This window comes from Canis aureus, chromosome 31 (genome assembly GCF_053574225.1).
Source record: "Canis aureus isolate CA01 chromosome 31, VMU_Caureus_v.1.0, whole genome shotgun sequence".
In the NCBI taxonomy this organism is placed as follows: Eukaryota; Metazoa; Chordata; class Mammalia; order Carnivora; family Canidae; genus Canis; species Canis aureus.
The window spans coordinates 7,370,683-7,394,115 of record NC_135641.1 but is presented as its reverse complement, the minus strand read 5'-3'; the positions used below and the strand labels follow the sequence as shown (position 1 = coordinate 7,394,115).

General features: G+C 36.7%; 1 protein-coding gene across 3 annotated transcripts in view; it reads right to left on the bottom strand.

Moving 5' to 3' along the window:
• Positions 1–23,433, bottom strand: part of CTNND2 (catenin delta 2) — a 913,492-nt gene that overhangs the window by 611,565 nt on the left and 278,494 nt on the right. The gene's annotated exons all lie outside the window — the stretch shown is intronic.

Here is a 23,433-nt window from a genome sequence, read left to right as displayed (position 1 = left end):
CAGGTTTTCTCTCTTCCATATCTATCATCTTCTTCTTGGTTGCTTTTGTTGTCTTTTTTTTTCCTCTCTCTCTCTCTTCTGTTTTGTTTCCTCATACCAGTCCTCTTGACTTCTGCAATATTTAAGCTTTCTCATGATTTGAATGTGGTTTCCTTTAAGTGATGGCTTTATTTTTTCCTATTTTTCTATCAGTGTTGCCTGTTTTTATTATTCCATTCCTGATTTGTTTTATCATTTCTTTGATTTCATTTTTGTTCATGATTCTAACTTACTTTAGGCTATAAAAAAGATATTAAAAAGATATTACATGGGAGTAATTTAATTTTTCTTCAGTTACACTTTTTCTACATTTTTTATATTCCTGTGATGTTACTTTCTTCTGTTTCTGATTTCTTCGTTTCCTACTTTTTTGTGATAGTGTCAGTCCATGGTCTTATATTTAAACTTTTCAGTTTATAACTTCCTTGGTGGTTACAGTAACCTCACCTTGGCTCAGTTTTTGTTTAATCACAGATTGAGGAGGACAGAGAGGTGCTGAGTATAAGTGAAGTGAAGGTTAGAAATGCAGTTCTTGAAACATCTCCCATTTCGACATGATTCTTTCTTGTGGGAGCTTGTTCTCCACAGGGCTACCTGTTTCTCTGTGTCCCCTCATATCCTTAGAACTCAGTGTTCAGTGAAGGTTTCTGAGTCACAGACATTGGTTCTTCTCTCCCACCCTTCCATATTTCCATCCTTCCTTCTTCTTCTTTTTTAAATTAAATCTGTACAGTGTATGATATCTGAAAAGTGATATTTACCTATGTGTAGCATCTTTGTTTGAGTTTGTGGTCAATTCTATTCCTAGTATTATTGTAAATGGAACTGTATTACTGATTTATTGCATTTTTGGTTGATTTTATTGTTTCCAGAAACTAAAGAGATTAAACTGAACATTGTGGCATATCCATAATTAATAGTTTATTTTTTTAAAGATTTTAAAAAATTATTCATGAGAGACACAAAGAGAGAGGCAGAGATATAGGCAGAGGAAGGGGCAGGCTCCCTCTGGGGAGCCTGATGCAGGACTCGATCCCAGGACCCCAGGATCATGACCTGAGCTAAAGGCAGACGTTCAACCACTGAGTCACCTGGGTGCCCCATAATTAATAGTTTAAACTAAATCCTAAAGAAGCATAAATACATGTTTTTCACAAAATTCAACAGTAATTCATAATTTTTAAAAAAGCAATCTTTGCAAACTAGGCAATCCCTTCAGTTTGATATGAAAAATAACTACCTAAAAATTACAATCAGAGTTAAATATTGAAAACTTCTCCTTGGAGATAAAGGAAATGTTATTCACTGCTATTATCACTTTCATTTAACATTGCACTGGAGATCTTCAGCAATAAAACAAAAACAAAAAGCCAATGTACAAAAACATCAGTTATCTTTCTGTATATCAGCAATAAAGAAATTAAAACAACAATGTTTATAGATAACAAAGAAAAGCTTCCAATACCTAAGAATAAATCCATGTGAAGGTGATAGAAGACTTCCTCACTAACCACTACACAACGCTACTGAAATTTAAGCTGACACAAATCATAGTATGATAGAAATGTACCAGGTGGGGCACCTGGGTGGCTTAGGGGCAACCTGGGTGGTTCAGCTCCTTGTAGGGAGCCTGCTTCTCCCTCTGCCTATGTCTCTGCCTTTCTCTGTGTCTCTCATGAATAAATAATAAAATAAAATAGGAAAGAAAGAAATGCACCATGCTATAGTTGGCAGATTTAACACTGTAAAGATTTCAACTTCCTTGGATTAATTGATAGGTTTAATACATTATATTCTAATCCAAACTTGGGCATGCTGTGTTTTTCTGGGCTGGGAGTGGCTGGGATAATGGACAGTGGATTCTAAAATTTATATGAAAATGCAAAGGGCCAAGAAGAGCAAGTGGTCTTGAAGAAAGGAAACAAATCTAGAGACAGAACCTACAGATCAGGGGCACATTACAAGCAGCAGTCCTTAAGACCACAGGGCATCCATATAAGAAGAAACAAACAAAACAGTGGATCAGGAGAGAATTACAACAAGCCACACTTATGTCAAATTTGTAAGAACCATCGAACTGCCACACAATGGGAAGATGGTGCTTTCACTTGGGTATCTATCTGGTGAAAAAATGAACCTTCACTCCATCTCAAAAATTATACAAAAATTAGTGCCATATAGAGCATCAGTCGAGATATAAAAGATGAAACAGTAAAGCTTTGAGAGTAAAATATAGAACACATGCATGGCCTTAAAGGAACCAAGGCTTTCTTAAGCAGAATGCAAAAAGTGCTCACCATAAAAAGAATTAAAAAGGTATAGACTGTGCCAAAGTGAAAGTGGGAAATCTTGCTTATCAAGACACCATTGAGAAAGTGAAGGGGCACCAGTGAGAAAGAATATTCTCATTCTTTCGGTGTGTCTGTATATGTAACTATATCGACATATTTGTATGATCAACAAAAGTCCAAAATGCAGTATATGATAGGCAACCTGATATTAAGAAGGTCAAAATACCTAAACAAGCACTTCACAGAAGGGGCTATCCACATAGGCAATAAACAGATGAAAAGATGACTGACTTTATGACTCCAAAAGAATAGGCAAATTTAAGACCTCCATGAGATGCCAATATATACTTATTAGAATGATTAAAATTAAAAAAAAGGAGACAAAATGCCAAATATTGACAAATATCAGGTGTTATCAGAACTTTCAGAGACTGTAAAACTGTAAAATGGTAAAAGTAATTTGATGTATTTCAATCCCTGCTACAGCTCTTCATGTGCATATCTATGTCTCAGAAATTCTACTTCTAGGTATATACTCAACAGAAAGGTGCACATACGTCCACCAAAAGATATCCACTATGATGCTCATACCAGCAATATTCATATCAGCCCCAGCGAGATACTCCTGACATGCCCAGGAATAAGAACAAATGTAGTATGGTATCTATGCACAATGAAAGACTACTCAGAAAATAAATATAAAATAATAAAATAAAATAAATAAAATAAAATAAAATAAAATACATAAAATAAAATAATAAAAAATAAAATAAAATAAAATAATAAAAAAATAAAATAAAATAAAATAAAATAAACCAATAACCAAACATCATGTTCAGCTGAGTCTTGCGCACATGATCTTGAGCAAATTGTACCTCATGATACAAGGACTCTTCTGAATGCATATTATTCAGAAAAAATAAAGTCCTCAATTATTTTCAATCCTAGATAACAGGCATGAATGAAACCCAGAACATTATCTACCTACTAATGTTCTTGAGATTCAAAAAAAAGAAAAAGAAAAATACCATTTTAACCTCAGAGGTTTTCCAGGAATATTCTTATCAGTTTATTTCAAATGAAAATTAAAACTTTTTAAGTCTTACAAAATAAAAGTAGAACTAAATAAGGAAGAAGAAATCACTATTTGGTGTGGCATCATCAGTTTATAATAATTCACTATGTTGTGCCCTTCTACACAAATGATCTAATTTCTTGGGCCAAAAAGAAAGAAACTGCATTAAAATACTCCAAGAATTTTAATGTCCTGGTCACTTTTACCTACTACCACTGAGAGCAAGATAAAAGAATAAGTAGCATTAATTAATATAGGAAAGTTTTAACAATCTAAACAAGTGACAGACTTTATAGTGATTTCCAAGTAAGTGTAATATGAATAGTTTTATACTTTTAATAAAACAATCTTTAGAAGAGATTTTTAAAAAAATCTTGATTCTTTCCTGAAATTTTGGTTTTTTATTTTCTCAGAATCAGCATTCCAGTATAAAACTCTTGTAATTCTATTTATTATCCCTCCAGACCCTAAGGTATAAAATGACAAATGACTGACAGCCAAATTACTGAGTTTGCCTTTCAAGGGGCATGGTGAAGCTTTTGCACAAAGATTCTTTTGCAATTAAATAGTTGCAAGGAGTAATATTTTTAGGGCCAGCTCAGCTTTTTTCATTTGTAGTCTGCAGTTATCTCTGCTGCCCATGGCCAGAATGTATTCCAGGCCATGTTAGAGGAAAGAGGAGAAAAGAAAAAAGAAGCAAGTCAAACAAACAATTCTGGACTTTTGCCTAGGGCCCTGGTAGTGACAGCTACTTGGATAAAATTGAAAACCCACGCTGCCTGCTGCTGCTCAACCATCGCTACCTGGTGTGGGACACACTCAGAAGTAGGACACTGGGTACTAAAAGGCTGGAAATGCATGACATCACACACTAGCTCATGATCTCGAATCAGTGTAAATTTGAACTCTGTAACTAGGAATGTAGGCTATATATATTAAATCCCCTCAATAAAATATTGTGGCGATTATTCACCCTACTGGGATATAAACCTCTTATTTAGACCTTTTACACTGAACAAATCACATGCCTTCCTTCACTCTATGCCTTAAATTAGAGCTCATGCAATGAGGGATTAGGAAGACCAGAGGATTTTCAGGGGTGGCGCTCTACCCTGCCATGAAATTAATTTCACTATGTTCAAAGCACTCGTGGTTTCTCAAATAGGATGTGCAGTTGACCATCAGGTAAAGGTTCAGCAAGCCCCTTGGCATTCCTAATGCTGTCAACTATGAATCCATGAAATCCATATGAATCTATATTTTTGGCATAAACAAAGCTTGGAGACAGGAATCCCCAGTTACCAAATGCACAACTGCAACAACTCCAATAGAATGAATTTAGAATATGATTTTTTAATACATTAATTAATTAGAGGTAGAAATACATCTGTTATATAGAATACTCCTAAAATGTCACAATGTGTTACTTTTCCTATGAATATATGCACTTTCTAAGTAATAGGGATAAGAAGAAACACAAATTTCTCATTTGTAAATGCAAGAGTTCCCATTTTTAAAGCATTTTGTCTCTTTTCTCTGACACACACACACACACACACACACACACACACATTCTTGGCAGAATCCAACATTTTAAATTACAAAGAAGAGTTTCTTTATGGCAGAACAGACAATATCTGTCATGTTTTACTCTTTACCATATCTCATGCACATATTTAAAAAGCTATCTTCTAAGAAATAACTCAATTTATCTGACTGCTAGGAGTATTGTATCTTAATCTCCCAGTATTAAGAGTACTGGTTTCGATTTTTTGCATAATTAGCTTCCGTCTTTATTCAATATTCTCTAACATTTATGTAAGTGGTGATCATGAATAATACTCTGTCAAAACAGAGTGGGCCCTGTTTCTTGGGCGGACGTGGGTATTACGTCATTGCCCTAGGCCGAGGTGCCTAAGGAATATCAACAAGAAAGGCGCATGACTAAGCATTTTAAGTTCTTCCCACAATGTGTTAGGCTAAGACAGTACCCAAACAGAATACTTAAAAAATATTCTTCGCAAAAAAAAAAAAAATAATAAAAATAAAATAAACTAAGGTTCAGAAAATTGAAGGGGTACATTGAAAACAAATGAGAAAATTCCTGAAACTATACATTTTGATAGATCAAACCAGAATTATATAAATATTTTGGTATAATTATTCCCTGTAGGATATATTCTCCCTGGGGATTAGCACACTTTCTTACTTTTAGCCTGGAACGTCCCGTCCTCTAATTTAAGACTGAACTTGTATCTTGGAACCTTAAGATACAAAGGCCAGCGGTGCTATCATGGAAATGGAAATTATATGTGGAGATATAGGCTCCATATGAGTATTCCTGTAACTCAAGGGTGCTGGTGTCGTCTTTGTGCTTTTTGTTGGCCTGTCAGCACTTTTTTTTTTTTAACTGAGAGCAACATTTCAATATTTGGTCAGCAATCTTTAATGAATTGTAGTATATTTTATGTTCCATTTCTTCATGAATGCCTAAGAACAATCTCCAAATTCCGTCTTTGTCCTATGGTGGGATTGGAAGTGGGTGGAGCAGGGTAGGAAGTCGCCCTAAGCAAATCCAAACTGATCTTTGCTGAAAGGACTTTGCTTGCAGATAGTAACATTGTCTATTAAACAGGTGTGAATCACAATAGGATCAGTATCTTATCATTTGTTGAAATAATATACTGTCTTTTGAGAATTACTTAGACTTTTCTACAAGATGTTTTGAATATGTCTCTCCATATTTCTGAGTGATGCCCAAATCCTGGTGTCCAAAAATGGAGGCCTTGACTGTATGATACAATTTCACCTGGTTCTAGAATTGATACTTCATGTTTTGAAATAAGTGTTTGCTAAGTTGCCTATAAGGTTTGCTTACAGTTCTTTAAAGTTCCTAAATTCCAAGGTTGTGGTCTTCATAACGGCAGTTCCATCTGGAATAAAGTGATTCTCAGGCATTTTCAAAACTTCTTATATCATCCGATGGACTGGATGAAAAACTGAGGCTCACCTAGCTCTGTAGGTTTACATTATGTTTTCTCATTCTTGATCTAAGTTCAAAATTTAGCCTCAAGAAATATGCTCCCCTCAATCCACAGAAAATTAAAAAATAATAATGAGAATAAGAAGAGATGGCTTCTTATCACCAATGGATAATGAGGACTCACTTTCAACACCCCTGAAACTGCCTTTGTCCATATGCTCATATGATAAGGAACTGCTGGCTTTTTTGTTGTACTAAAATGGCAGCTTAAGCATAGAGTGGAATTTTGCCATTATTTTTATAGACAGTTAAATGGAGCAAGTTGTTGTCTCATTTTAAAGATGAGAAGAGAGATTCAGAGAGATTAAGTAATGTGTCCCAAATCACACAGATTTTAATAGAACCTGTATTTGAATGTAAGCCTTTAAATTCGGAACTCGTGTTCTTGAGGCACCTGGGTGGCTCTGTCGGTTAAGTGTCTCACGCTTGATTTCAGCTCAGGTCATGATCTCAGGGTCCTGGGTTCCAGCTCCGCACAGGGTTCTATGCTCGGTAGGGAGTCTGCTCCTCAGCTTCTCTCTCTCCTCTCTCTTCCTCTCTCTCTGCCCCTCGCCCTGCTCCATTCACTCTCTCTCTCTCTCTGAAATGAATAAATAAATCTTAAAAAAATAATTTGTTTATTTGTTTTTTTATCCCCTAGAGATCCTTATTATCCTTACAAGGTTTTAAATTTATCTTCTGGAGTTCTGTTTAAAAGCCATAGCACCATTATATTCTTACAAGGTTTGTGCAGCAATGAAGAATCAGACCACCTAACCCCCCGGTTTCCCACCAAGGAAGGAAGTTCTGATGAGAAATACCAGTTTCCTAAAAATCAGCCAGATTCTTAGGGGAGTCAGCATCCCAGAGTTATTTCCAGTTTAGTCTACCTACTAAGTAATCCTTCACCAACTATGGTTTTGCCTATCATTTTAAAGGTCATGAAGGTTATTATATACAGAAATTTAAAAATTCTTTTTTTTTTTAAGATTTTATTTATTTATTCATGAGAGAGAGAGGGAGAGAGGCAGAGACACAGGCAAGAGGGAGAAGCAGGCTCCATGCAGGGATCCAGATGTGAACTCAATCCCGGGTCTCCAGGATCATACCCCGGGCTGAAGGTGGCGCTAAACCGCTAAGCCACCCAGGCTGCCCTAGAAATTTAAAAATTCTTTATCTGCTTGGGGCACCTGGGTGGCTCAGTCAGGTAAGCACCTGGCTCTTGATTTCAGCTCAGGTCATGATCTCAGGGTTGTGAGATCAAGTCCCTCATCAGGGTCTGCTCTCAGCATGGAGTCTGCTTGGGATTCTTTCTCTCCCCTTGCCCTCATCCCCATTCTCACTCTCTCTCTAAAAATAAATAAATCAGTATGTGGGCACACTATAGTTGTGTGTGTGTGTGTTTTAAATCAGCATGTGAAAGCATTCGCTGCCACCTAAAATCTAAGCAATGTTTGAGGCACTCTGAAACTATTAAAAAAAAAAATCCGGGCAGCCTGGGTGGCTCAGCAGTTTAGTGCCTGCCTTTGGCCCTGGGTGTGATCCTGGGGTACCGGATCGGATCCCGCATCAGGCTCCCTGCATGGAGTCTGCAACTCCCTCTGCCTGTGTCTCTGCCTCTCTCTCTCTCTCTCTCTCTGCCTCTCAAGAATAAATAGATAAAATCTTTAAAAAAAAAACCCTACCTATGTATAAAAGTACTGAATATTTTCTGCAGATTTATTAAGTACACTATGTGTTTTATTTTTCTGACTTGAGAAAGTATGTCGACATGTGGAACAATATATGTGCATATCTTTTAAAATGAAGACGAGCGCAGGAAATTGTATTTCAAAATTATTGGGCAGAACATTTCCAGACAATGATGTTGGTAATGAAAGGTTTGATCTGGAAGGAAATGTCAGCAATTAACTCAGCAGAAATAGCACAGAAGTCGAAGGTAATGAGAGTATTGGTGATAAAAATGCAATAGGAACAACACTGTGAAGGCATCCATGAACGTCTGTCTCCTGGTGACATTGAGAGTTCACAAATAAACAGCTGAAGTAAATGAAAAGAACGTAAAGAATTCTAAATCTAACAAATACTACAATTCAATTTGTGTAAAGCAGCAAAGACATTTCTCTAGGGTAATACGGTATGTAGAAATATTGTAGATTAGCTCATCTCTGACGTGAAAGAATCAGGAACATGTGAATATGTATCTGTATTGATATATGCATGAAGAACACGCATGCATACATCTCACATGCACATAATGTTGAGCAACATACTATTTGAGCACTACAGGAGACCCTAGTATCACAAATATTTTGTTTTTTTTTTTTTCCATAGCATAACTTTCACCTTTTTTTTTTTCTGTTTGTGATCTATTGGCATTATGAGAATCGACTCCTCAACTTTTTGCACAGAATCCTTCTTATAATACTATAGAAAATGATATATTGCTAGAGATGAATCTTATTTTCTTCTGCAGAAAATGTCCTTGAAAGGAAGAGGCATCATAGTAAGCCATAAATAATTGGAACAGATTTACTATAGCTCATTAAAAAAATAAAATGTAGATCTCCAAATTCTAATTTGGTCTGTTTGAAAACTCTTAGTCATTGTAAGTTTATTGAAATTATTTTATTAGATTTAATTGTTAATATTTGTTCACTTCTCACAACTCATTAAGATTTTAATAACTCATACTCTCCTAATGAGAAAATATATCATAATGATAACCACATAAACATCTATTGCCTTATAGTCTACAAAATGGTTTTACATAAATTATCATTTTTTATTTTAATAACCTTTCAATTAGGTATTAATATCTAAAACCAGAAAGATATTGTGAATTTAATAACAGAAAGCTAATTTATACCAAAGTTCATATTTAGGAAGTTAAGTTACCAAGCTAATTACAAAAAAGTGCTCAGGCACATATTAAAATATACTTAGGTACCTACTCATTAAAGAAAGCACTTAGTGATACGTTTCAAAACATTCACCTGAACCTGTTTAACTTCCTTCCTTCTAGTAGGTTTTGCCAAGTGGCAAAAAGTGACCCCTTCCATGCTTTCCTTTGTTCCTAAGGCTTAGGCAGGCAGAAACTATCCTCTAAGGGTCTAATAATTAAGTTCCTTTAATAATAAAGGGAAGCACCATGAGATTCAATTTCTCTTCCTCTGGAAATTAATGATAAAATTTCTTTTTTGATCCATTTTATTATTATAAAATATTTACTTTACAGTATTTTATTTTATTTTGATCTATTTTCTTATCGTAGAATATGCCATCACAATTTAATTTTAACAATGCAAAGGACTCATAACAAGACCTTACATCACCACTCTAATATTAATATTATCACAACTAGGAAAGTATAGGTAGATATATTAGAGATTTTTCTTCATTGTTGACACCAAGAATAACCCCCTGATTTCTGTCGTCTGGGAAGAGTTGAGAATCCAAAGACACACAAATGAATATTTCTTTTCAGCCAAGTTCCCTGTGGACATGTGTCAGGATGCATAATAAACACGATGACATTAGATAGCACTATTCAAACACCTCCTTGGCAGTCACAGGTAGAAACGAGGGCACTGCCCTCTGACCACAGAGACGGGAGCATCTCATCCAGTGTTTGTCTGGATGGACGTGCAGAGCCAGTGGGGACACTGATGGAATAATGTTACAATACTGAGGTTTGAAAAAGACAGAAGCCAAGAGACAGTATCTCTTTCTCTTTAAATACTAACAACAATAACAAAACAAAATCAACAGTCTAGCAAACTGCTTTTCCTTTTGCAAGCTAATAATATTAATGTATAACCTTCGAGAATTCTCCTATGCCAGCAGCAGCCTAAGGATCAATGAGGGGAGAAATCCAGTACATTACAAAGTAGTGAGATGACTTATTAAAATATTTTGATAAATACGATATAAATTACTCATTTGTTAATTTAAAAATAAAGATGCTTCTTGGGGTATTCTTTACCCTATTAGGGAGTAAAGAAGCATTTCAAAGAGGGTACTTCACAACAGGCATCTTAATAACTATCCAACAAATTGCTAACCCTATTATGCCTTTACCTTGAAAACCTACCAGGAACTGTAGGCATACTTATATTGGCATATAAGCATAAATGCCAGAGTTTCATAAATCTACTGAACAAACTTTCACCTGCATTTAGTATATTAATAAGGAGGCTGCCTACTTTTGTAATATGAAAGTTGTCATGTCTAGTTTCCAAAATAGAGTCTAAGCATATGTATGTAACACGAACTACACCACAAAACAAACATGATTAGCTTACCCACATACAGTTTTAAATACTAGAGTTGCAATAGATGGTACACTTCAGTTTTTCTCTCCTTTGTTGGTGTTGTTGTCAGGACTTCCTGTGCAGCACTAGGACTCCTGAAAAACCCTGTGTGGACTTCAGTAACCAAAATTATCCTGCCACACACCTGCTGGGACGGACTGGACACCCCAGAGGAGTCCAGAGTAAATGGCTAATTACAGAGCAGCTGCATTTGTCTTGATTATCATGCTATTTTAATGTAAAATGTAAAACCCAAGAAGGCAATTCTCCCTAAAAGTCAAAGGCAACATAGACATACAGTTTGAACATATGGCAGATAATACTGCAGAGAAGTGTACTACATAGTCCAATAAATTAAGAATTTGAGCACTCTTATCATTCATCCATTTGTCATTCATTCACTGAATGAATAGTTATTAAATAGCTATTTTGTTCTGAGCACTATTCTGAGAGGCAGTAGATACATAGATATACCCCTGCTCTCACCTAGCTTATAGCCTATCATTATTATAAAAACCGCTCAATATCTTATCAAGTATCTGTTCCTGTTTCTTCCAAAAGTGCGATTTTATTTCTTTTAAAGTTCTTTAAACTTCTTTAAAGTTATTTGCTAATTTACTATTTCACATAGAGGGTGGAAATGAAAACACAGAAATTTACTACTGCATGTTTGGCGAGCATTCACATTCATAGGCTGGTTCTCCTTTTACCACTGAAGTCAGTTGTTAAAACGTGATTTGTGCTCAGTCAGATTTTGACGTAAAAGCAGTAATTCATTTATGCAGCATTCAGCTGCAGAACTTGTGCCCCAGGTCTTCACCGCCATCCCGCTGGCCTGGGGAATTTACAAATGCTCTAGTTGTTAGCATGAGTGGGACAGTAACGATGACCTAGACACTGTGCAAAATTCTTTGCCTTTATCAACAGCTACTTTCACCTCTGCAATTAAATGCAGATTCAAGAATGGGAGGGACTGTGGCCAGCACCAGGCTGGTGAATGGTGGAACACGGGCCTGAACATAAGTCTGCGCTCAAGCTTTGAGTCCTCCTCTGTACTTAGGCCCAGTTTTACAAGCCTCCTCACTTCTTTGGAAGGCAGTCTTTATTCCCCTACCCCAGCTCTGACATTCTCTGGCTTTCCAAATCTTAGTTGTTCTTCTCTCCCGTAGAAAGCCTGGGGCTAACCTTCTCCAGAAGGGTGCAGTGCTCTAATATTACCTAGACCCCAATGAAACATTCATGTACCAAATCCTAGGAAGTACTTGATTAAAACAGTCATATCAGTATTATCACATGGAGTGGGAAATGAAGTGAGGCATTTATAATCCCATGTCTCCCAGTAGAGAGATGACAGGGAGATTTTCATGAGCATGTTTGTTAGTTTTTTAGCTTGGAGTTCTACATTCATTCCTCTAGGGATAAGGAAATGTATAATGGAAAATGCAGGAGCCACAGCCAGGTTTGGGTCCCAAGGAGAAAAAAACGAATCTCTGTTTCCTCTTAGGTTCCTAAGTGAAGAAGAGAAAGGAATGAGCGGGCTTAGGTGCCGATCCTAAACCCTCCAGCACATCATCTCCTCTTTCTCACCTCCCTTCTTTGTTGCCCTGGAAAAGTTTTCTTTCACATGACATCACATGATCAGTTGTTTCAGGCTCCTCCATATAATTTAATTTCTGATGGCAGTAAAAGTGCCAAAGAGAAACATTAAACAAGTAATACGAAAATGATATGTATTCACTTTGGGAAGAAGATGTTAAACAATTAATTTATTTACCTGTGCTTCAAGAAAGTTGGAATGAATTCCAATGCTGGTATGATTCAGAAAGGAATCAGAGTTCTAGTTAAGCACCAGGGAAGTTACTCAATTTGTTTTAAATGACATTCCTTTATTTATAAAACTAGAATAAGATAGTAGCTCTATGAAAGGTTATAGAAATACAATAAAACTGAAGCTACAAGTTTTGGGGGATTGAGGCCTTGTCTAATATATTCCTCACGGTGTCTAGAGGAAGATCTCATTGGGAAGAGCTTTTCCCATTGTTCAGAGAAGAAGGTACCAAGCATTGTGACAATCTCAGAACAGAGAGGCACATGCGATGATGGAATAAATGTATACATAAGAAAACAATTTAAATTGTACGAGGATAGAAACATTTAAAATGATCACAATGTTGATTTATTCTAGGAGCTGAAGATTGGATGCTGAAGAAAATGGGCTAGGTCTTACATTCTCATGAAGAGTCACAGACTATTAACATCCACGATAAATTAAAAAAATTGCTTCTCACAATGACAAGTGCTATGAATAAAATAAAATTTTCTGATGAAGTGATCAGGCCTTCATAGCAATAAACCGGGACTTGTAAGATGACTTTAAGGTTTGCACTTGATTCTAAAGAAAGGTACTGGAGTAAGTGACCTTATCTGAGAGGGTTTTTTTTTTTTTTTAAGATTTAATACAATATGCTGAAAAGATTGAATATATTATGCTAAATTTAAGGTGAAACTACCTTGAACAACACAATTTATAAAGAAATAATCCTGTTTGGATCTGATAAACCATGATCCATACAAGTCATGTGGAGTATCAAATGAGGACAATATGGTAACAATGCAGACACAGTAGTGGTCTGGGAATATGGTGGTAGTGGTGGAGGAGGAAGAGCAAAGGTGTCCTAAGTGGAGCTAACAGAACTTGGTGGCAGTGACAGATAGTGACATGGTAGGGACAGGGTTTAGATGCCTCCCACCTCCAAGTCCTGTGCCCTGATTATTCAATCAAACCTTCAACTAATTTCTAATTTGGAGGAAAGTTGAAGATGGACTTAAGGTTTACATGAGTTGACCCAAAAATATAAAGACTATTCTGGATTATCCAGGTTGGCTCAACTTAATCACATGAACGCTTAAAAGCCCAGAATTTTCTCTGGATAGAGTCTGAGAGATGAGGCAGAAAAGGAGGTCAGAGAAATTCAAATGTACCATTGCTGGCTTCAAGGATAGAAGAAGAGAGCTGGAGCCAAGGAATACAAGTGGACCCTGGACGCTGAGCTTGACTGGTGCCTACCAGGCAGCAAAGAAATGGAAACCTCAACTCTAAAACAACCATGTGGAACTGAATTTATCCAACAATTTAAATAAACTGGGAAGCAGTCTCCCCCAGGATCTCCAGGAAGGAATGCAGTCCTGCTGACACCTTGCCTTTAGTTCTATACAGCAATGGAACAGATATTAGATGGTAATAAAAAGAAAGGGACATGTAAGGGTGACTCAGCTCTTCAGACAAAGAAGGGGAATGGAGAGATCATTTCCTTTGGGGGAAAAGAATGATGTAAGAGCATACGAGGAGGGGAACAGAAAACAATAGTTTTGAACATCTTAAGCTTGAGATACCTATGATTCATCCAATTGGAGGTGGCAAGAAGGTAGGAAGAAATACAAATCTGGAGTTCAGAGAAGTGGTCAGGGCAAGAGATGCAAACTAGCATCTTAAATATGTCATAAATGGAGCTACATGTGTAGGGATATATCCAGATAGAATCAAAACATCTTCAGGATTTGCTTATGAACAATGTCCAAGGAAAATCAGGAATGTTAGGAAGGAAATAGGGGTAAATATTTTTATGGGTTAAAATATATCCCCCCCCAAGGTACACTGGCACCCTAATTCCCAGCACATATGAATGTGACCATGACTAGAGAAAGAATCTTTAGAGATATAACCAAGTTAAAAAGAAGCCACTAGGGTAGTCCCTAATCCAAAATGACTGCTGTCCTTAGAAAAAGGGGAAATTTTATAGAGACATGCACAGCAGGAGGACATCACTGAAGATCAAAGCAGAGATCAGGATGATTCAAACCAGAGAACACCAAGGATTGCTGGCAAAACACCAGAAGACAGGGGAAAGCAGAGAAGTTCTCTCTCCCAGCCTCAAAAGGAACCACTACCTTGATTTTCAACTTTCAGCCTCCAGAACTGAGAGACAATAAATTTCTGTTGTTTAAGCCACCCGGTTTGTGATCCTTTCCTATAGCAGCCCTAACCAATTCACACATGCAATGCTGTGACGTTGGCCCCAGGCAACCGTACGGATATACTTTGTGCCATATGGTTTCCATATCTGGCATACATAATACTACCATCCATTTTTTTTAATAATGATTTTATTTATTTATTTATTTATTTTTCTTAACGATTTTATTTATTTATTCATAGAGATGCAGAGAGAGAGAGAGAGGCAGAGACACAAGCAGAGGGAGAAGCAGGCTCCATGCAGGGAGCCCGACGCGGGACTCGATCCAGGGTCTCCAGATCACTCCCTGGGCTGCAGGCGGCGCTAAACCGCTGTGCCACTGGGGCTGCCCAAACCATCTATTTTAAATAATATAGACAAAAATATGTCAAGGAAAAAATCTATTATAATAATTGCTTTGGTTATCATACGATTTTAATTATTTCATTTTTTAAAAGCCAAGAAACATATAAAATTCACTTAGAAGTTAAAGTTTCTTTGATTAGATATTAAAATCGATTGCAATTCAATTGACACAAATTAGGAGTATTTGAATATTAATCTTCCATGAAAAATTATGGACAGAAAGGTGCTCAAAAGTTTTACTTATGAACCTACTTCTCCATAATATCCTTTGTATTTATTCAAATACTGTTTTCTTTAACTTAAACCTGTTAAAAATGTCAAACTGTCAATGTCACAAGTGGAAGAAACTCAAAACTTGGGCTGAATGTCTATGAACACAGCAGGTATCAAACCCCCTCCAACTTGAAAAGGAGCATGCCTTCTAAGCAAATTTATACGTAATGAGGTCCCATGCAAAAAATGTGCTTAAAGTTGACACCATGCATTATAAGAAATTCTCAAGCTCATTAACAACCATAAAAAAAGAACTCAGGGAAAAATACTCATAAAATATAGCATTTGTGAATTTTATCAAGAATATGCAACAAACCTAGAAATAGAAGCTACAGCTTAATGTATTATGCTAAATAAAATGTGAACCTACCCAGAGCAATGGGAGCTCTGAAAAGTTGCCGTTAAATTCTGAAAAACTATGATTCATAAAAACCCAGAAAACAACATGACTGGAAAGAGAAAATTAATACAGTGTTATCGCACCCAGGCCTAAGGCATTAAATGTCATCTATATGCTGATGATTCCCAATGCTTTCATCTCCAGCTCTGCCCTCGCCACTGAGCTCTAGACATATGTAGTCAACTGCCTACTTCCTATATTTACTGAGTACTCATTTACCAGGCTTCTCTAAGCTCACACACCCAGAAGAGAGCTTTTTTATTTCTTCCATTATCTCCATCCCCTCACTCCCAACCTTTCCTCATCTCTGTAAATTTGACCATAATCATTCCAATCCCTGGAGACAAAAATATAGCAATCTCTTTTCCCTGGTCTCTGGACTAGTCTCTTTTCCCTGTACTCATGAAAATACGAGTGAGGTTTTGTTGGTTATCTTCTCCTGCACTATATCTTGCACTCCTCCACTTCACATCATCCCTACTGATGCTACCCAGTCCATCATTTCTGCAACAGCATCTCTCTTGGTTTCCCTCTTTCTCTTCTTGCCCCATCCCCTACCCCACTGCCTCCAGAATCTTATTTTCCAGAGTAGCTAGAGTTTTTCCAATTTTTAATCACATCATTTCATTCCTTTGCTTAAAATTTTCAAATGGTCTTCCCATGAAATTTTCATGATCATCATCATCACCACAACGATCATTTCATTCACAGAGGACCTGGATTTGATACTTGTCTACTTCCCCAATTTCTTTGCTTCCTACTATCCCCCCCTTACAAGCTCCAAACATATGGCATTGTTCTTCCTTAGACCTGTGAAGCCATTTCATTAGCGGACCATTCTTTCCCCAGACCCTCACCTAGCTGCCTCCTGCTCTTCCTCCAAGCCTTAGCACAGATGTTGTTTATCCAGAGAAGGCTCTCCTCAGCTACTCTTGACTAGCTGTCCCCTGCTCACTCTTGATTTCACTGTCCCATGTATTTTAGTTTCTTCATACCACAGACCATGACCTGAAATTACATATTTATTTTTTATCTTTGGTTATTGTGTTTGCCTGCATATTTATTGTCTCCCCCAGTAAGTCATAATGATTTAGTTTCTGTTTACTTCCCATGAAATATAAAGGGTTTTTCCTTTTTGATGAATATTCTGAATATTATGAACAAATGACCTAAGGTTACAGCTATTTTTTTTCTAGTGTGTGCTCTTTAAGAGGATGAATTTCCTTCCAAATCAGTGGATTTTGGTTGACCCTCTGACATTATGACAGTCAGTCTTACCTGAGTAAGAATTATTAATCACTCAATGACATCCTAATAGGAGAATGCCATCTCTTGAACTTTTGGAAGAATGATAGTCTTCAAAACTTACCTTTTGAGCCAGCAGAGATTGATAACGCTCCACAAAGACCAGTGAAATGAAAGGAAGGAATGCCTTGTCTGTGGGTCTGATTGTGTTCCAGTCCTGGCAAGATGTGTCTAGATAAAGCCTGGCCTGGACTCAGGTGTCCTTAAGTTTGACGACAGCTTCCAAGGCCTGAACCTGAGAAACCTCACCCCCAGGGTTAGAATCTTGACGTCACAAAACAGTCATAATAAATTTCCTACCCTTGGCCAGACTCTACTAACCTTTTATCATTATAATGTCTTCCTACCAAAATCACTTTGAGAATCTTTTAACCTACACAATGACCTCCTTTAAACATGAGGAGAAATTTAGAACTGATTTACTTGACAGCAATTTGGTTTTTGACCTAGTATTTGTTATGTTGATTTATGATAACAATAGAAGTGCTGATGACAAAGAGTTTTATGGCTAATTCTGGACACAAAGTTCTACATTAGCTCGCCATACACTGAGTTACCTCTAAATGCATGCACTGAAGTTGCTAGGCCATTTCCGCTGGAGGGGGACTGAATAATGCCCAGCCAGCTGGGGGAAAGTAACAGCCTTCATGGATGGATCCGAAGCAAAAACCCAATGCCTTGGTTAGGTTAGGAGGAACAAACGTTTCAAGGAAATGACATGCAAAAGCTTCATCTTATTTTGTATATTTTAAAATACTAAAGATTTCAAACTGTTTAGTTAAGAAGATTGGTTGAAAATTTTATTCATATGAATAGCTGACCATTCCAAAGTACTTTAAAAGGTAAGTTGGTGATCATCGAATGTGATATTCACCACAACTCCATAAAGCACTTAGGATTCCAATAGCATTCCCATTGCAGAGAAGAGAAATATGTCAAAAGAGGTTATATTTCCCAGGTTTATAAACCACTAAATCTTAACGCCAGAGGGCTACCCTGATTTTTACTCTTGGCCCAGGGCACCCATTCCCCCAGTAAGGTACTTTCCTTCCTTTGTTTATTAAAGCAAACCCTTTGGATTCTAGCTAATGATCCATAACTTTTGGGCCATGGAATACTACTATTATAAATGCTACCTGAATCAATCAGCAAAAAAATATGTTGATCATTGAGAATTCTATATATCTCAGAGAAGTATGATGAATTCGTATTTTTAATGTGAATGACACAATATAGATCTGGCTACACTGTTGCCTCGTTGAGTTTTAGCTGCATTCATTTTTTCAGAAACCGTTATTACATGCCATTAAAGGAAGCTCCTGTCTGCTGAGACAGGCAAATAGATTAGAGGCAGACTATAATTTGAACCCAAGAGTTAGTCTACAAATCTAGAGATTCTAGAGTTGGTAGGAGAATCCTCTCTACCAATCACATCAGTCAATTCTACTACTTTCAAAGTTTCATTATAAGCAAAATTTAGGACTAATATTGTTAGCCCACACTTAACCATGGAATTGATGTATCTCTCATGAGGGAGAGAAGCAGAAAAATGTTCACCTTTAGCCCAGAAGGCTAACCTGTAGCCTGCATTATTTCCATAAACATCAAATATGTGCTAGTGGCTGTGTTCTTAACAGGCCTCACGACTGCCTCTATACCTCATCGACAGTCAGTATCAGGCTGAATGATAAGCACCAGAGAAATCTTATGAAAGTAGTTTTAGGAGTAGAAATTTGAAGAAAATATTTATGATCTAATACACCCCCCCCCCCCATATCTTCCCCTGCTTGAGCACTAAGCATATAACCACCAGCTTCATACAGCAAAAATGCAGCTCCTTCTGTCCATGGGTGCTGTCCTTGTGCTACTTAAATAAACTTAATAAAATGTCTCAAGAATTCTTTCCTGATGGTCACACTCAATGATCCCACAACATCTCCCTTTTATACAATGTGTATCAGGATGAAATGATAAAGGTGTTCTCAAACCCAGAGCAGATGAGGTAGACATCTCAACCAGCTCTTCTCTTCCTGTGCCCTGTTCAGCACCCAGACCCTGAGTACCTAGCATGTCTCCGTGATGACACATCACTCACAAGAACACCCAGTCCTGCTTTGCAGTCCTCTATGGATTCAGTTCTTCAGCTGGAACCCCTTAACAAGGAACTCTCCTTGCCAGTTTGGAAAACTTCAGCTCTTGTCCAGTTCAAAGGTTAGCTACCATAAGGAGCCTTCCTGGGTCCTCCCAAGGACAGGGATCGCCTCAGGCTCACATGGCAGATGTTCCACTGTGACTCTCACTCACTTCACTGTATGATAAACATTTGTCTCTAGCTGCTAGTCCTCTCCAAACTGAGCTCTTTGAGGGCAAATCGTATCTTAATCCTAGTTGTGTTCTTAGTATAAATAAGTGATCAAGGAATATATGACATTTACAGAAAAACATAGCCTTTTTATTCCTATTGACATAGATCCCAATATTAGGCATTCTCCAAGCCTAGATTATAAGAGAAAGTCACAAAAGGTGGAGATAAAGAGCTTTAGATCTAACAATGTGTATATAAGAGCACTCATGATAGGAAATTCCAAAGCCCAAAGAGTGGGCATTCTATCCCTTAAATGGTGTTGACCTTGGGTATTAAGTGATGTGATTTTCATAAAATGAACACTTGAAAGTAAAACATTTTGTTTGACTATATATCTTACCTTTCAGGATATTATTAACCAGTGTTTCTGAACTGGAAATCTTGTCTGTATAGAAACCAAAAATTTCAGGAAAGAATAGCCATCTTTGAAAAATTACATTAAACAATTCAGTATCCCTAAAATATAGTTAAATTACTAATGACCTAAAAAAAAGCATATTTATGCCAAGATAGGCTGAATCCCAGTTATTCACATTACTATTTCTTCAAGGTACATGCTATATAGTTAATTTGAGTGTAAAGGGGAACTATTCATAGAAAGCATGGCTTTAAAAAGGTTAAAATGCTTAATAAGACTAAGGTTCTTCCTATTTCTAAAAACAAAGACAAATATAAAAAAACTTTCAGCATTTTCTAAGGGTCAATGAACAAAAGCTTATTTTAATTCCCATATTTTCAGTTACAGAATTTCCATCCTGGCATCAGTTTCCTGGGCACAGCTTTTCCCCTCTGAACTCAATGATTCTGTCAAGGAGATACATGTGGAGTGCGGTAGCAACCTGCTTCTTTGTGACATTTCTTAATAACTTTTTGCCAATGTCAAGTTTTCTTAATCAAAATCCAATTTTGTTTCGGAGTACTTTTTATTTAAATGTCAACATGGCATTCACATAGTAATCCTGTTTAAAGTAGCTTGTATAAGAGATGAAACCATGGATCAACTTGCTTCTTTCACACAACTGTGTAGACATTTGCATATGTGTGTATGTCCATGTCATTTATTGAATCTTAAATGAAAATAATCGTTTAAAGTCCTTCTTATTAAAATTGCTTAATGACATCTACAAAAAATTAGTTTGAACCCTGATGCTTCCTTTAAAATGATAAGGAAACATCATCAGGACCACCATAGTATACAAATTCCAGGAGAGAAAAAGCATTGCTAGGAGCCAAGTAGCTAGATAAACTTGAGGTCCAATTTGGGCATTCAAAAATACCATAAATTTAATTTTTATGGATTAAATTTGATCTTTCTGCTTCAGGAAATTTATTGTGTCAGAACTGAATTAGATACTAGCATGCACACATTTCCCAGAGATAACCATATGTAAGTAGCCCAGGGAACCAAGCTCTAAAGTCTTAGTTCACATCACCTCTTCCACACCTACAGCCTGGAGAAGATGAGAAGATTTGGTTAGACCTTAACCTGTGTTTCCATAAAGTTAGTGTCTGTCTGACTTAACACCAACTACTCAGGCTATCAACACTTTTGCTGCTCCATCTCTAACTCACCAACAAAACCCCCATTTTCACTTTATTAGATTTATCAGTTCCTTTGAGTATTGTTCATCATTGCCTCTACAGTAGCTCATCAGGCTATACTTTAAATACACAGGAATTTATGTAGGCAAAAACAAAAGGCGTGCCAATTGAAAAAGTTTGACTATATCAATAAAAAGTTTAGTTAATTTCTTGCTTAATGATGTATTTTTTTCTTATGTTTGTTGTAGAGGACACTGTAATTACTTTGAAGGTAAATTCCTTCATACTGTGTGTACGATTATCCTTCTGATTATTTGCATGCCACTCACATTTTTAGTGAATTGATACTGATTGCTATTATGTAGTGACTATGTTTAACAGATTAAATAAAATATCTTTAATTTGCAAAAGTACATAATGACATTCGGAAAGGTTAAAAATTGTGCACAAGCTATGACTTCCGGTGAGTCTGAAAGACCAAGATCTCAAACAGAAAATTCTGTTCATGCTAAAGCTCTATCTTTCCTCTATACCAAATATTGCTTCCCTTTTTCCTCATCTAATGAATTATTTCTACTTCAGTCTATCAAGATTAAGAAACCCAAAGGATACAGAACATATGAATCAAAAGAAGCTCTTCTGTTGCTGATAGGCATACAACTTATATAGCCACTTTGGAAAACAATTAGGTATTAACTTATTAAGACGAACTTTGACTCTTGCACATAGAATGAAGAAAAGTTCTTGGAAAAATGTAAAGCCAGAGACATATACAACACGGCTCCTGATAGTACTGTTCATAATAGCAAAAACTCAGAAACAACCCAAATGCTCACCAAGAGAAACTGGAGAGATTATGGTACTGTTACATCATGGAATATTCAAAGAGAAGTGAATTCAATGAAGTACAGCTGGACACAGCACACAAGTATCTAAATCTGTGTTTCATCATTTTGTGGGGTGACAGTAATGTGAGGCTGACAGTTCAGAGGAGGGAGCCAAACAGGTCAGTGTCACCTTGAAAAATTCTGTAATTCTATTCTCCATTTCCTCATCTCTAGGGGGAGGATAATGATACCTGGCTCATAGGGTCATCGCGAGAATATAATGAATATAACTATACACAACCAATTAGAATGGAAATGTGTATGTGTTTCTCTCACTATTTAAACTATTTGCTAGAATACAGTAGGATCTGAACAAGAATTCAAATATATACAATGTTTATATTCATTAAACACATGTAGAAGAAATTAAATCTATTTCTCACAGCATATTTGTTATATTTAACATATTAAATAGTTTGTATATACATTTATTTAACTGGAAGAATAAGACCAGCTATTAAACACTGAAGGACAATATTTATCTGTCCTAAGTCACTTAAAAAAAAACACGTAGGCACTCAATATAACATATGTTCTAGTCCTAATTAGATCAATATTTAAAATACTGTATTCTTAAAAGTAATGTGAAGTCACTCATCAAATAAGCATGTTAGCATGACTATAAAATTTTTTTGAAGACTTTACTTATTTATATGAAGGAGAGAGCACAGCACATGCAGCGGGAGAGGCAGAGAGAGAAGTAGACTCAGGACTGAGCAGGGAGCCCTATGCAGGGCTGGATCCCAGGACCCCAGGATCATGACATAAGCCAAAGGCAAACACTTAACTGACTGAGCCACTCAGGTGACACAGATTATAAATTTTTATATTAAATATTGAAATTGGAAATGATGAAGATATTTTTCAGATATATATTTTTAAAATCCCAAACTGGAGTAAATAAGGAAAACTGAGATCGAGAGAAATTAACAAATAATATTTTTAAAAATCACATGAGTTGGGGACAGGGCAGAAACAGGAAAACATATGTTCTGACTGCTAGTTGGTTTTCTTTCTCCTAGGTCATAAACTTATTTTAAATAAATATATCTGGTAATACAATAGCTGTGCAAGCTAATCATGAGACCACTGACCCCCTCTCCCATAATGGAATGCCATGGGATTGATAGGCAGAGGTATCAATGTCCTGGAGGAGGGAGACAGCCTTGTGGATATCTCCGGGAAGAACTTCTTAGGTACCTAGTCCAGCCTACCAAAGACCCTGAGGTGGAACACTTTTTTGTAGGGTTTGAGGAGCACCTCCAGTCTCTTGGAGGTCTGCCTCCCCAACCTCTACCCTCTCCAAAGTCACCTCTACTTTCAACAGATGATTAATTCAGCAGTAATTTCTTACTTACCTGCACTTCAAAATCCATCTGGGTCTGTTTGTTGTTTTTTTTTTTTAATATTTTATTTATTTATTTATTCATGAGAGACACAGAGGAAGAGAGAGAGAGAAAGAGAGAGGGAGGCAGATACAGGCAGGGGGAGAAGCAGGCTCCAGGCAGGAAGCCTGATGTGGGACTCGATCCTGGGGCTCCA